At 34.7% G+C, this 14,148-nt stretch overlaps 1 non-coding gene across 1 annotated transcript; it reads left to right on the forward strand.

Moving 5' to 3' along the window:
* Positions 1-13,441: 13,441 nt before the first annotated feature.
* Trnal-uaa (transfer RNA leucine (anticodon UAA)) lies at positions 13,442-13,525 on the forward strand. Its single transcript has one exon. It is a non-coding gene; the product is annotated as a tRNA-Leu (tRNA).
* The last annotated feature ends 623 nt before the right edge of the window (positions 13,526-14,148 follow it).

Raw genomic sequence — 14,148 nt, forward strand, 5'->3', positions numbered from 1 at the left:
TTAAAAATTAAATTATTAAAAAAGAGCATAAAGGGCTCTCAAAAAAATTACGTGGATGTGGAAACACCAATGCATCCTCTTACTGCAGAAAATATTACTCCTGTTCGCGATGGTGTGGCTGAAAAGCTGTCCATCTTAACTCTTCATCATGCCCAAAATTGTATCTCTCACGCTCTTCGTTTTTGACCATTTACACGCTTACGAGGTGCAATAGACTGAAAAACTAAATCTTCTTGACCATTATAAGCGTGGTTAGTGAATGGCAACAGTGGTTGATCAATTTTTGAAGAAACCCATATTCAGTGTTGAGGCACATTTACACCTCAGTGGATTCATCAATAAGCTGCATTTGCGAATTTGGACGAATGATAATTCAAGATTGATTGTCAAAAAACCAATGCACCTACAAAGAGTAACCGGTGAATGAATATTTTATGCCCAAAATTGGAAGATATGGATGTTGACGTTTTATCACATGTGGTGGTGTTAATTGGCCGCCAAAGTCATGTGATTTGACAACGTTCGACTTCTTTTCTTGGGGCTATTTAAGCTAAAGTATTAGATAATCTGTCACATTGATGGTATAGAACATTAATTATGCCTTCGCGTCTTCGAACATTTTGACCATCGGATGAAGGTGAGCTGCCAAGGTCACGGTGTCCATTATTCCGATATTTTGTTCCATACGAAATTGAACCATACAAATTATATCCAAATAAGAAAAAATTACAATATTTTCTTAAATAATTTGCTTTGTATTCAAAATCAATATCGGGCCTAAAAATTTAACCAACCTTGATAAGCTCCAGAGAAACTCCACAGTGGGCATATTTATCCCAGAAAAAAATCTTTACAAAAATTTTCACAAGCTGTTTTAAAAAACGGTATAGGAAATTGAGATCTCCTAAACGAGCTTAAAAGCTAACATACTCACCTCAAAAAAACCTTCTTTGTTAAAAGCACCATACAGATCTATTTCAAAGTATGGTAAGAAGCAGTGAAATAAGACCAACGTTCAAAAATTAGCCCTACTGCACTTTAGAAAAGTGAAATCATGCCAATTTTCAGCATTTGCCATAGGTATTGCATTTTGGCAGACTGATATAAGGCAAAATTATTTTGACCAATTCACGGAGGTATTTACACAGCACTGCCCGTAATGATAATGGGTTTGAGATTTATTTACCAGTTTACAACCATAGGACAATTTATCATAACACGAAAAATATTAAGTCACTTATTATAGGGGCCTAAGCTTCAGCTTTAAATGGATCACAGTTAAGTACACTCAATTATGATCCGTTCCATTAACAAAAAAAAACTTGATCTGATGTGCTCTCAAAGGCAAAAGAGCATGACTTTTAGCATTTTTTAAAGACGTATTTTTTTCTAAGTTAAGAGTTCAAAAGAACTGCAGAAAACAAACAAAAAATATCCTTAATAGGCCTAGCCCGACCCAAGTTGAGGCCTTAAATTTTTTTTTATTTCAAAATAGAGATCCTTGTTTTTTAAGAAGAATTGTTGAAGACTTAAAAATTAATCGAAGTTCAGTTTCTATTTCACGAGCCTTTACAAATTTGGAAATTTACTAGGCTCGTTGAAAGTTTGACAATTGTGCTTATTGGCGACGAAGGCTAAGGATGAACTCTGTTTTGAATGATTTTGTATCGGAATCCGTTTAGTACATCAGCCAAAATTTAAAAAATATTTTAAAAAGTAGGCAGTAGGTAATTGTTAAAAGAATATTTGGATAGACAAATGAAACCTTGTTGCCATAACAAGAAGAAAAAAATTGTAATTTCTAGGTATATTTCGAATTAATTTTTCTTCTGAACTAAAGGTTAATGCGTCTACTTTTTAAAAATAAGGGAAGCTGAATTTACCAGTGTGGTATTCTTCCTTCGGAACACCGGCTTCTTAGATGGAAATAAGAGAGCATGAAAAGCGCACAGTCAAAGAGTGAGGATGTCACACATAAATGAGGTTCTTAAATTTTAACAAAACCTTCAAAGGGTATCGAGCGAATCGAAGCCTGTAAGGAATTTCAGGGGAACATTGTATTACAACTCCAGTCTACGTTGAGAATATGGAAAGACCACTTCTCCAAATATGTTACGGCGAAGACGAACCGAATTCCGCTGTAAGCGAGTTACCACTCAATCTAGGCATGGAAGATCAACAATTCCGCCTACCCAGCAGGCGATTACTTGGTAGGGAGTATGCACCAACTTATCTGCAAATTATGGTCGGAAGAAAGCATGCACATTGTGTTAAATCTCAGCATATTGTGCCCCATACATAAGAAGGGAGACCCTCTAAGTTGCGCCAACTACAGAGGAATCAGTCTCCTTAACAATGAATTTAAGATCCTCTCTGCCGTATTATGTTAACGTCTGAAGCCGTTCGTCAACACCCTGATTGGTCCTTTTGAGTGCGGCTTCAGTCCAGGAAAGTCCACTATCGACCAAATATTCACACTACGGCAGATCTGGCAAAAAAACGCAGGAACTTCAAATCGATACCCACCATCTCTTTATCGATTTTAAAGCCGCGTATGACAGCATCCATAGGGAAGAGCTATACCGAGCAATGTCTAGTTTTGGCATCCCTGTCAAACTTATCCGTTTGTGCAGAATGACGATGGAGAATGCACGCTGCTCTATCAAGGTCGGAAAAGATCTCACCGATGCATTTGATGTCAAAAAAGGTTTTAGACAAGGCGATGCACTGTCATGCGACTTCTTCAACATCGTTCTGGAAAGAATTGTGCAAAACTGAACCGTCAACACTAGAGGCACAATCTTCCAAATGTCCATCCAATTACTCGGATACGCAGATGATATTGACATAATTGGAAGATCAAAGCGTGATGTCAGTAGAGCTTTTTTGAGCATTGCGACGGAAGCGAAGAAGATGGGTTTAGTCGTCAATGAGGGCAAGACCAAGTATATGATGTCATCAAAAAAGGACATTGAACAACGACGTCTTGGACAACTTCGAGGTTTCTTTGTACTTGGAAGGCAATTGAGAAGTAAAGTCCTCTTTCGAGCATCAAAAATCTCCATCTATAAGACGCTTATAATCCAGGTTCTCTTTCAAAGAAAGATGTGAGTGTCTTATAAGGCTTCGAGGTGATTTTTGGTCCCTTTTGCATAGATGGAGAATGGAGGAGAAGAATCAACGACAAACTGTAGCTGGTTAACAGAATATTAAAATCCATCTACCCAGCCATCTCCAGCCCGAAATGTCTTCGAATCCAATTCCGAGTTAAGGCGCAGTAGGGGAACAACGCGACTTAGGTGGGTGAATACCTCAACCACCTTGGCGTGTGAAACTGGAGACAGCTATAGCTAGGGACCAAGCGCCACCTTAAGTGAGTAGGTATTTTTTCCAGTCTCTTTGAAATAATATATCCTTTTAGAGATCATATAAACCCAAAAATAAACAAAAAAAGAGGTCCGTAAAGCTGGAAGCACCACAATCGAATTTCGAAATTCTAATGATGGGGTAATTTAGGGCTCTTTTTGTGCTAATTTAGTGCTCTAATCCCGACTTGGTTCAAAAATCCCTTCCCCCTCAAACTTGTGGTGTCCCCAGCTTGACGTCAAGCTATAAACACCACACCTTTAGGTTCATAATTTCAAAAAACTGATGATGAGGGAATTTAGGGCTCTTTTTGGGCTCCTAAATTAGCAAAATTCCAAATAAAAACTAATAACAAAAATAATGTTTTAATCTGTTGTAGCAACTCCGAAGAACTGATTAAAACCACGTTTTCTAAAATTAAGGAAAATATTTTCTTAATTTAAATTTAAATACACCTTTCTTCGAAATTAAAAATGATTTATAATTTTTCTAAAGCAAATTAAAAAATTAAAAAAATAAAAATCTAGAGGATTATTTTAATCATAACAAGAGCGTAAATTCGCTGAACTTAATCTTAATCTTACGATTTTAAATATAATAATATAAACTAAATTAATGCATAAACATTATAGTATAGCGCCCTGATTACCAACTTAAACCTCTTATCTTTCTCGAATGAGATCAGAAGGAAACGTTAGCATACGAAAAAAGATATATTCATAAAATTCTATATGTATTTTAATACCCTAATCTAAAGTAATTTAACTAAATATGTGACTTATTTATATCTTTTAATTTAATAAAAGTGACAACATTTTTCGAAAACTTAAGAACATTAAATTTATGATCACTTAATTAATTCGCAAATAAACAGTAATGCTTAAAAACTCTAGGTTATAAATTGCAAAAGTATAAAAGCCTAGTATTCCCAAGGTCTATCATCCAGTCTTTCTATACCATCACCATTACCATCATCAGACTAAAAAAAACTCAATCATCATGAATTCTAAGGTTGTGTTCTTTTTCCTGTTCGTTGCAGTTTTAAGTGTTCTTCCATCTGCATCAGAGGCGACCATACCAATGATTGAAGAAGCTATTTGCGGTAGCATATTTGCTGCATTTTATCCAACATGTTCTTCAACATCAGGTTCTCCAGCATTACAAATTCCCTTAATTACAACAACTACTAGAGCTCCTGGTAATTAATATAACTGGAATTTCTAAAACCAAAGATTCTTTCTCGTATAAGTTTGATAAATTATTGAAATGTTTTATGTCGTAACAAATAAAAACCATTAAGATTGGAGAAAAAACAACTTAATTGTATTTTAATATTATCAGAACTAATATGTTTTTTTATTTAGAAAATTAATAAGAAATCGTTGTTTGCAGAAATCTTAGTAAAATTTAATCCATTCCAAATGATATTGCATGATTTGATAATCTGGTCGCTATAGTTAAGCTCCGTGTGGACGAAATGGGACAAAGCTCTCCAGTTTCCACGATTGAGAATTAAGTTGGTATCATTATTGTTGATGACATTTCTTCCCAGAAATCGTGTTGGATTGTCTAAAAAAGAGCATGTTCCTAGGAAATGCGTTACATTGTTGGTTTCTTGGAGATTACATAATGTGTACTAAATGTTTTCGTTGGAACCGTGTCGTTAATAGTTTAAACACAACATTTGCCTCTGGTTTTGGTAATGGACCATCGCAATACTAGCTCACACCCAGGTATTCATTTGTTTTGTCGATATAGGGTTTGGGGCTCACTTTCTTGAGCCGACTCTGCAAATTTTGCCAAAATGGATGCTCCAATTTTCCCAAGCAATAATAGACATAAAGTTTTCTAATCCTGCAAGGCCTGAATCTAGTAACTAGATGTCATGCTCAATATCAAGTCTACTCTTCAAAGAATTCAGATTCCCGAGGCAGCAGATGTCTAACGATTATGTTAGGTAGACAATGGGTTGGTAGCATCTTGAATGTGAAGATATAGAGTGGTGGCAATCCTGTCTCAGGTCACAGAATATACTTAAATGTATTTTCAGCGAGTCAAAACATTATTAACGTCAAATAGAAAGTTATTGTAATGGGTTCCATTTGTCAAATTGCAAATTTTAATATTTCTCGACGTTTCAAGGTCCCTATAGAGTCGAAATGAAAGATTTGTAGAAAGATGTCTGTGCGTGCTTGTGTACGTACGTTCGCGATGTTTTTTCGTTGTTCATAGCTCCAGTAGAGATATCGACTTCAAATAAATTTTGTTATACAGATAATAATGCAGAAACTGATGTAAAAAAAGGGCTCTCAAAAAAATTGCGTCCGTTGTTTTTTTACCATAGCAGTTTAAAAAAAATACAAATTTTTGTTAATCCTAAATATCTCACGAGCTAATGAAGCTAGAGACTTGAATTAAATTCTATATTATATATTCAAACGTGATACTAAACAAGTATATTTTTTAAAGAAAATCCAATTAACAGTTTTTTTATAAATCGAAAAAACTGAACAAAAATTGTCACCTCAAAAATTTTACGAATACAAAACGATTTCATCTTCAAAAAAATTTTGTGCAACGAGAAAAAACGTTTTTAACATTTGGAAACATTTTGAGAAAAATCGAATTGACAGTTTTTGTAATAAAAAATAAAAACCTAAAAAAAACATTACTCTAAGTTGGTAAAAATTGAATTTCGACTCAAATATCTTTTCAAAAACTTGAGATTGTGGCTTACGACTAATTTTCTCTTATAAGAAATATTGTTGTCAAAATTCGGAAAATATTTGGGAAAAATCAAAAATCTTTTCAAAAATTTGAGATATTTGCTTTAAACTACTATCTTTTAAAAATATTTTTGTCAACACTCAGTTAAATTTTGAGAAAAATCTAATTGAAATTTAAAAAAAAAAATAAAAACCTAGTACTAAAACTTGGTAAAAAATGGCTTTTCAAAAATTTAAAATATTGTCTTCAAACTTTTTTTCGATATTCAGTGTTGTTTTTTTGATCAACAAGTCCGTTTTTTATAAAAAAAATTAAATCTACAAAAAATAGTACTCCAATTTGGTAAAAATTGATGTTCGGTTCTTGATATCCCTCAAATTAATTGCATTCATTTAATTAATAAAAATTCAAGAAATACTACTAAAATTGGTAAAACTTTGTTTTCGACTAAAAATTTATTCAACACAACTAGATTTTCAAACTAAACAATTTCTTGATATGAAAAATATTGTTGGTTATTTCAAAATTTTTAAGAAATAATTTAACCAACAACGTTTTTAACCCAATAGGAAAACCTACAAACTTTTTAGCAAGACAAATCGACAGATGGAATGGGAAGTTATCAGTGTGTGTCGCATCCCAGCCTCTTTTTTGTTTTTTATTTAAGTAGATACTTCAAAACAGACATAAATAAAAATTTCTGTAATTATTTGCATGGGAGACATAGCTTACCAGCAATTTCCAACCATACACCCCGTTCAAAACACGTAAACATTCTTCCGACGAAAAGAAGCTTTTATCAAAAAGAAGTCTTCGGAATTCTTGTAAAATAGGACAAGTTGCTAAAAAATGGTAAACATCTTCGTTTTCGTTTGAGTTGCAGAGTGAACAAATTGCATCTAAGTCAGTTCTATGTGGCCCGTAGTTGAGGTCAAGAGTTTCAGTCCATATTTTGAACGTTAATCTTTTATCAGAAGTTAAAAGGTCCTCACAGAATTAATTATAATCACCCAAAGTTAAATTAGGACGGATATAGGTTTCTCTAAAATGTAATTTCCAAGCCGTATTGAGATTAGTTTTGACATTTCCTCATCAACCATCGAAATGCATTTGTAAAAGGTGTTTCTCCATTCTTCTTTGCTGAAGAATTCATTGCCAATTCTAAAATTTCCACAATGGAGTGATATAAGCAGGATTTGCTTGACTATCAGTTATATGCATAATTTTATTAAGATACCCTGCGATGACCTTTAAATTTCTAACATATATTTTCGGAAGCCGGAAGATTCTTTTAAAAAAGTATTTTTAAATAACTTGCATATCCTCTAGAAATAAGTATCCATACACTTGATTTGCATAACAAAAGCAACTGTTTACGGTAGCCTCAAAAACCTTAAATTTCGATGTAGGGTCCGCGAAGCTTCTTGAAAAAATGTGACCACATCGAGTTTATAGCTGATTTTACTAGTACCAGTTGCTCTTTAATATGATTTTTGATGTTTAAACTCGCTGACAACTTCAATAGTGGTACCATCTTATGTAAAATTTCGTACATCATTATCTGAACGGTTTTGAGGTTTAAAAATCATAATTATAAATTAAGAAATGTTGATTTTGAAATTCCACAAATCGAAATATTGTTAAAGTTTATTTATCTGAAGCTGCAATGTCACTGGGTTATCAGAGAATACCACCAAGTCATCGGCATAAGTAACATCTTCAAAGATAGCGAACATCAATGGACTCATTATACAGCCTTGTGGAACACCTGTTTTGATATTAAAGGACTTGGACATAGATATACCATTACAAACCATTGCAGACGTGTTTAATAAAAGTTGTTCATAAATCCTAATAAATTTGGTTGAAAGACCAATAACTGCTTGCTTATATAAAAGTGATCTTCTGTTGATGTTATCAAAAGCAGCTTTAAAATAGACGAAAAAAGTGTATAATGTTGTTGATAAAAAACCTGGCACGCTCGTTAGAGTAAACATTTGATCAATCGTTGAAAGGCCTGCCCGGAAACCAGCCTGATATCAACTTATCAAATTATTTCTTTCAATCCAATTCACAAGCCTAACGTACAACATTTGTGCAAACAGTTTTCTTATTGATCTCAAAACTCAAATGACTCTTTAATTTTCTGGTGAACTCGAAATACCCTTTTTATTTATAGGACATATTGTAGCTTAACGAAAGTAGCTCGGAAATTTCTCTTCTGTAAACATTTTGTCTAACAACCCGAACACACGCTCAAAAAATTCAGGAGATGAATTTGTATAGAATTAGATAGAAATGTGGAGATATATAGAGTGGTATCACTATTGTCTCAGGGTGCAGCATATGCATAACGTTAAATGTATTTTCAAAGAGCCAAAACATTAATTTGTATTTCTTCCTCCTTATACTGCTGGAATCCCCATACCTGGCCAGCAAAGCATAATATCGGTCGTGCTACGGCCTTAAATTGTTTAAGCTTTGTGCAAGGGCCAATAAGAGTAATTCTTAAGACTCCTTTCCAGTTCTAGTTAATAGTAGTTAAAATGAAAAATCATAACGTTCGATTTATTGGTACTAACAGTAAAATTCCATATAAGTTATGGTGCGATTGGAGTTTGTTTGAGTTTATTTCGAGTCTTTGCAAACATTTCGATTTTATCTCAAATACCTAAGCTGCTTAACTTGTAAAATAATGCATTCCCATCGATTTAATCGAAAGCTGACTTGAAGTCGATATTCCTCTCATTATCAATAATGTGGGGATAATGTCAAGGAAAATATATTGGTTACCGTTGAGTATTATTTTCTGAAACCAGCCTGATATATTTTACTTAGCAGATTGTTCTCTTGAACCCATAGCGTAAGTCTGCCTAGAATCATACCAGTAAAGATTTTCGTGACAGAGTTTATAAAAGATATGCCACAATAGTTTTTGGTTCGTCTACGTCGACTTTCTTAAAAATTCGGAAAATAATATACTTTCAGAAACTTTTCGGAACTTAATTAATCATAAAGTTTTAGTTGTATGTATCTGTTAGTTTTATCAAAAAGTTTTTTGGGGCGTATTTATAAAAATCAAAGGAAACCTGATCATCTCCGGAAGCTTTGTTGTTGTTTTCACTACTCACTAATTCTTGAATTGTGAATACTTGATAAAATAATAAGCAAACTGTATTTGATTACCAAGTAACTGTTGAAAGTGATCTGCTTAAAGCCCCGTCTTAATTTCAGTTCTTCTAACTAAAAGTATTCCATTTAGTTCTCGTGCTGTCCGCCCAGTGCTGTGTTCAGTGAAAGTATAGGGCTTTCCGATGTGTTTAAGCTTCATCAAGCTCTTCCACTATCTTAACGATTCCCCCTAAAGTGTATTTTTTCACTTGTTTTTTGTTCATCCGATTCTTTTTCTTAAGTAACTACATTATTCTGAATTGTATACAGTGCAAAACAGTCATCATCTTTTGAAGCATATGTCCAATCTGCTGCTACTTGCGTCTGGAGTATTGGCAGTACGTTCCTGACCGGTACTTTATTATATATACGATTGGGCCATAAAACCCAGCTGTTGCATTCGAATAACGCGGAACAGTCGTAGCTTTGTCGTCAAGCTAAGAGAGTTATCCGTCCAAGTATTGGACAACATCCCGTATGCAGTCTTAGATTTTCCTTTTAGTATAGATAATACTTCAAAGATACGTGAAACTTTTTTCTTTTTCTACTGGCCGTTTCCAGACAAAAGTAAAGTGTAATACCACTTTGAACTACAAATTCTTCTAAGAACCATATGCTTGTAAAACGTGACATTTTTCGCAATAGAACGCGCGGCGTGTTGGTGATTGTTGTCCGACTTGTTCTACGATTTGTCTGAAAAAAAATTCTTCATCCGCTTATTTCAAGTCAGAAATACTCAGGAAAGGTTGTAAAAGGCTTTTCAATCGAGCAAAAAAGACTGGACATCCTCAAGATTGGGACTCCTATAAAGAATTCCTCAAAGAGTATAAATAAGAATTGAGAATAGCCAAAAGATCCTCATGGAGATCATTCTGTAGCTCAATAGAAGAATCCTCGGAGGCATCAAGGATAAGGAAGATTCTCTCGACAAATCCAACCATGTCATAGTTGTCTTAAAAACTCAGATGGTACATGGACTAACTCTTGCGAAGAAACGCTAAACCTGCTACATGACACCCACTTCCCGGATAGCTCCAAATCCGTTAATACAACAAACTGTCCTGGGTCGGGTATTAACTTCATTTTTCGTCAAGATCTGGTTACAAAAGAGATCTATATAATTTCAAACCTTATAAATCTCCAGGTCCAGATCCAATCGTACCCAGCTGAACTACAACTTACCATTGATATAACTTTGCCCATCATTGAGATGATCTTCAAAAGTTGTTTAAATCTGGTCTATATACCTCAGCGATAGGGACATGTAAAGGTTTTCTTTCCCAAGGCGGGCAAATGCTCGCATGTTAACCCTAAAGACCTAAGACTTATTAGCCTATCATCATTCATTCTCAAAACTCTGAAACGATTGATTGATGTCCATATAGGTAATAGCATTGATAAGAGACTATCAATGTCTCAGCATGCTTACTGCAACGTTAAATCGGTAGAAACAGCCTTGAACACTATAGTTAGAACTATCGAATACTCCCTAGAGCAAAAGGAATATACTATGGTGGCCTTCCTGATGGATATTGAGGGCGCTTTTAAAAACGTTGACACATCCGCTATCACGACCCTATAAACGTCGAATATTCAATCTGTGAGTTGATTAATCTAATGCTAACAAAGCAGGATCATCAACTCTAAGTTGGAGGATTTTCGCACAAAAATGTCTGTCAGTAGAGGCACTCCGCAAGGTGATGTTCTGTCCAATGTCCTGTGGAACATAGTGGTTAACGAACTATTAATATCCCTTGAGAGGGAAGGCTACAAAGTGGTTGCATATGCTGATGATGTTGCTATCGCCGTCTCAGGGGAACATCCTAATACACTGAGATACCTCTTCCAAATGCACTTGTCCAAGCGGAAATTTTAGCGATCAAAGAGGTCCTCTCCTGGCTAAGAGAAAACGTGATATCAACTTCTGATATCCGTATCTTCTCTGACAGTCAGGCTGCTATCAAATCCCTTGACGGTGTCTCAACCAAATCTCAAACGGCCCTCGATTGTCGATAGTCTCTTATGGAGATGGCGCAGCAATTTAACATTCACCTCTGTTGGGTGCCGGGCCACAGAGACATCACAGGAAATTGTAGAGCCGATGAACTTGCTAAAAATGGAACCGTCGGAACATGCTAAAAAACAGCTTTTGCGATAGCAATATCTAGGTGGCACAATTTACCAACATTCGCAGCCACAAAACTCATATGGCCTTCACTCTACCTAAAGCGCTCTAAAGACTTGTTATCTCAAAGCAGACTTCATATAAGCTCCCTAATAGATGTTCTTACGGGACATTGTCTTATAGGCAGACACGCCATACCACTCGGTGTAGCCTCAAATGACTTCTGCAGGAGCTGTATGGACGAAGAAGAAGAGGAAACAATCTCTCACCTTCTCTGCACTTGCCCTGCTCTTTCACTTAAACCCAAACTTCATATGGGAGACTACTCTTTTGATAATCCCAGTGAACTAGCTAAAAAGGATATCAAATATCTCCTTCGCTTTATAAAAGCTCAAAATGGTTCGTCTAGTAAGAAGTAATTCTCTAGATTCATGTGGAATTCTAAATCCGCAGCCACGTTAACCTAACCTAAACTTATATCTAGTCGAGTAAAAGAATCCTTTTATATGATTTGTTTTCTTTCTGATAGCAGGAAGTTCACATAAATCCCTTCTAGTCGTGGGGAAAAAACGGGTTTTACGCAGTATTTTCTGTTCAGAAAATTTTTTCTTTTAATCTTTCTTGAAAGCGGTAATCAATTTTTCGAAGAAAGAACTTTTTTATGCAGTTTTAAAAATGTTTAAACTTGTCACTTGTTTTGATTAAAAAGTTTGTCAATTTAACAACGTTAACTTGATATTGGTCGTTTTCTAGAAGGGTCAAACACAAGGATATTCTGTTACGAAAATGGGTGTCTATTTGACTCTGACTCATAATCTTAAAATATTTTATTGATACTCAAAAAGATCCCACCTTTCTTATTGTTTTGAGGTACATTGCAAACATCAGTATTGACGAACTCAATTCATATTATAGCCAACCCCCTCTCGAATGCAAATCACAATTAAAGTCAAATTTTATTGTTACATTTTGTAGAGATTGTGTTTGTGTTTTGTGCGTCTCGCAACAGGCGGTATAATAGAAACAATACATAACACTTCGTCATTGTCCTATATTGCGCACAATAAAACAGTTCACAATAGCAAAACCATTTGCAATGAAAGTCACAACTGTTTTCATTGCTAGCATTGTGCCGAGAATCATAGTAAAATCAGCATCAAGCCATCAACACGTTTCTTCGCAGCAAGAGTTGTAAAGCTTTAATATCCTTATAGGTATACCTACGTACACCAACCTACTTTCACCTTAACCGTGCGCACACATAAAATCGCCCTCTATATTCATTTGCCCATAATAATCATCACGGTCTTTTATGCTCACTTCAAAAACCACCTTTTCAAAAACACAAAAAAAAGTAGAAATCATCCCTGCCCTGATCTGATATAGGTTTCTATAACTGTACATTTTCATTTATAAAATTGTGGGATGGAAAAGTCAGATTTATGACAAATTTATTGTGAAACGTCTGCCGTGTCGTATAAGGGTTGTGATTGTGATCCCAGATTTTCCCCTAAATGAAATCACAGCATATAAAGTAGAGAAACGAAATGACGATGAGGACCGAACACAAAAGCCACCACACCCCCTTTTTTGGTCGACATACTCGTATTTCTATATCTGCATGCTGCAGCAGATAGATACCTTTTTTTAGACACGGATTAGTTACACCTTTCTGGTTCGGACGCAACAGCGATTGCGAAAAAGTTCAGAACGGATGCACAAGGGTTGTAATAAATTATTTTTGCCCAAATCGGCTAAGTAACCAAAGCATATAAGCAAATCCCTTTGCAAATGGCCCTTGTGTTAGCCATATTTTAATCCACCGATGATGTCAGAAGTCATTTTCAATCATCCACGTTGTTCGGTAATCGAGAGGGTGCAAGGGGATATTTTGTAATTAAAAGTTTGTTCACAATCCATACTAACATATGACTTAGAAACGTAATGAAGTTTTTTTTCTACATATGATGACATCAAAGGGTAAAAATGATGACCATAAGTTCCTTTTAATTTTGTTTCCAAGAATTTAAGGTAGATACGATTTGGTAACGAGTCAGATTGGCCGAGCGGTCTAAGGCGCCAGATTTAAGCTCTGGTTCCCGAGAGGGAGCGTGGGTTCGAACCCCACATCTGACAAAGATTTTTAACACTTCAAATTTTATTTTTTGTTAACTTAATGTTACTACATGAATAAGTTGTATTTCAGTTAAATGATTTATAAGACCTCTGGAATTCAACCTAATTTGGCTTTGTATGTAGAACTGAAGATAATAATACAAGACAGAAATAATTTCGCAATTCATTTCCTAAAACAAAATCTGATAGCTAATTTCAGGGAAATTATTTTTTAAATATTATTTTTACGCCGCGGCCGCCGCTATGAATTAAAAGTATGTATATTCGATAAGTGCAATTTTTCACTAATTCTTATTTGCTGCATTTTCATACATATAAAAACTATACGTCAAGTATTAAATTCGTCTAAAATAAATAACTCAAGATATTGATCAAATATTATGTATATTTTTTGAAGAAATTAAAGTTTTAACGTAAATGAGCAGTACGCAAATGCATACCAAATATATTTGGCTGGGATGCGACCCACACTGATAACTTTCCATCTACTGTCTATTTATCTTGCTTAAAAGTTTTTAGGTTTTCTGGTTGAATTATTCTTACAAATTTAAAAATTACCAGCAATATTTTTCATAAAAAGAAATAGTATAGTTTGAAATAGTATAGTTTTGTTAACGAGATTT

The sequence above is a fragment of the Eupeodes corollae genome, chromosome 1 (assembly GCF_945859685.1).
Source record: "Eupeodes corollae chromosome 1, idEupCoro1.1, whole genome shotgun sequence".
NCBI classification, from domain to species: Eukaryota; Metazoa; Arthropoda; class Insecta; order Diptera; family Syrphidae; genus Eupeodes; species Eupeodes corollae.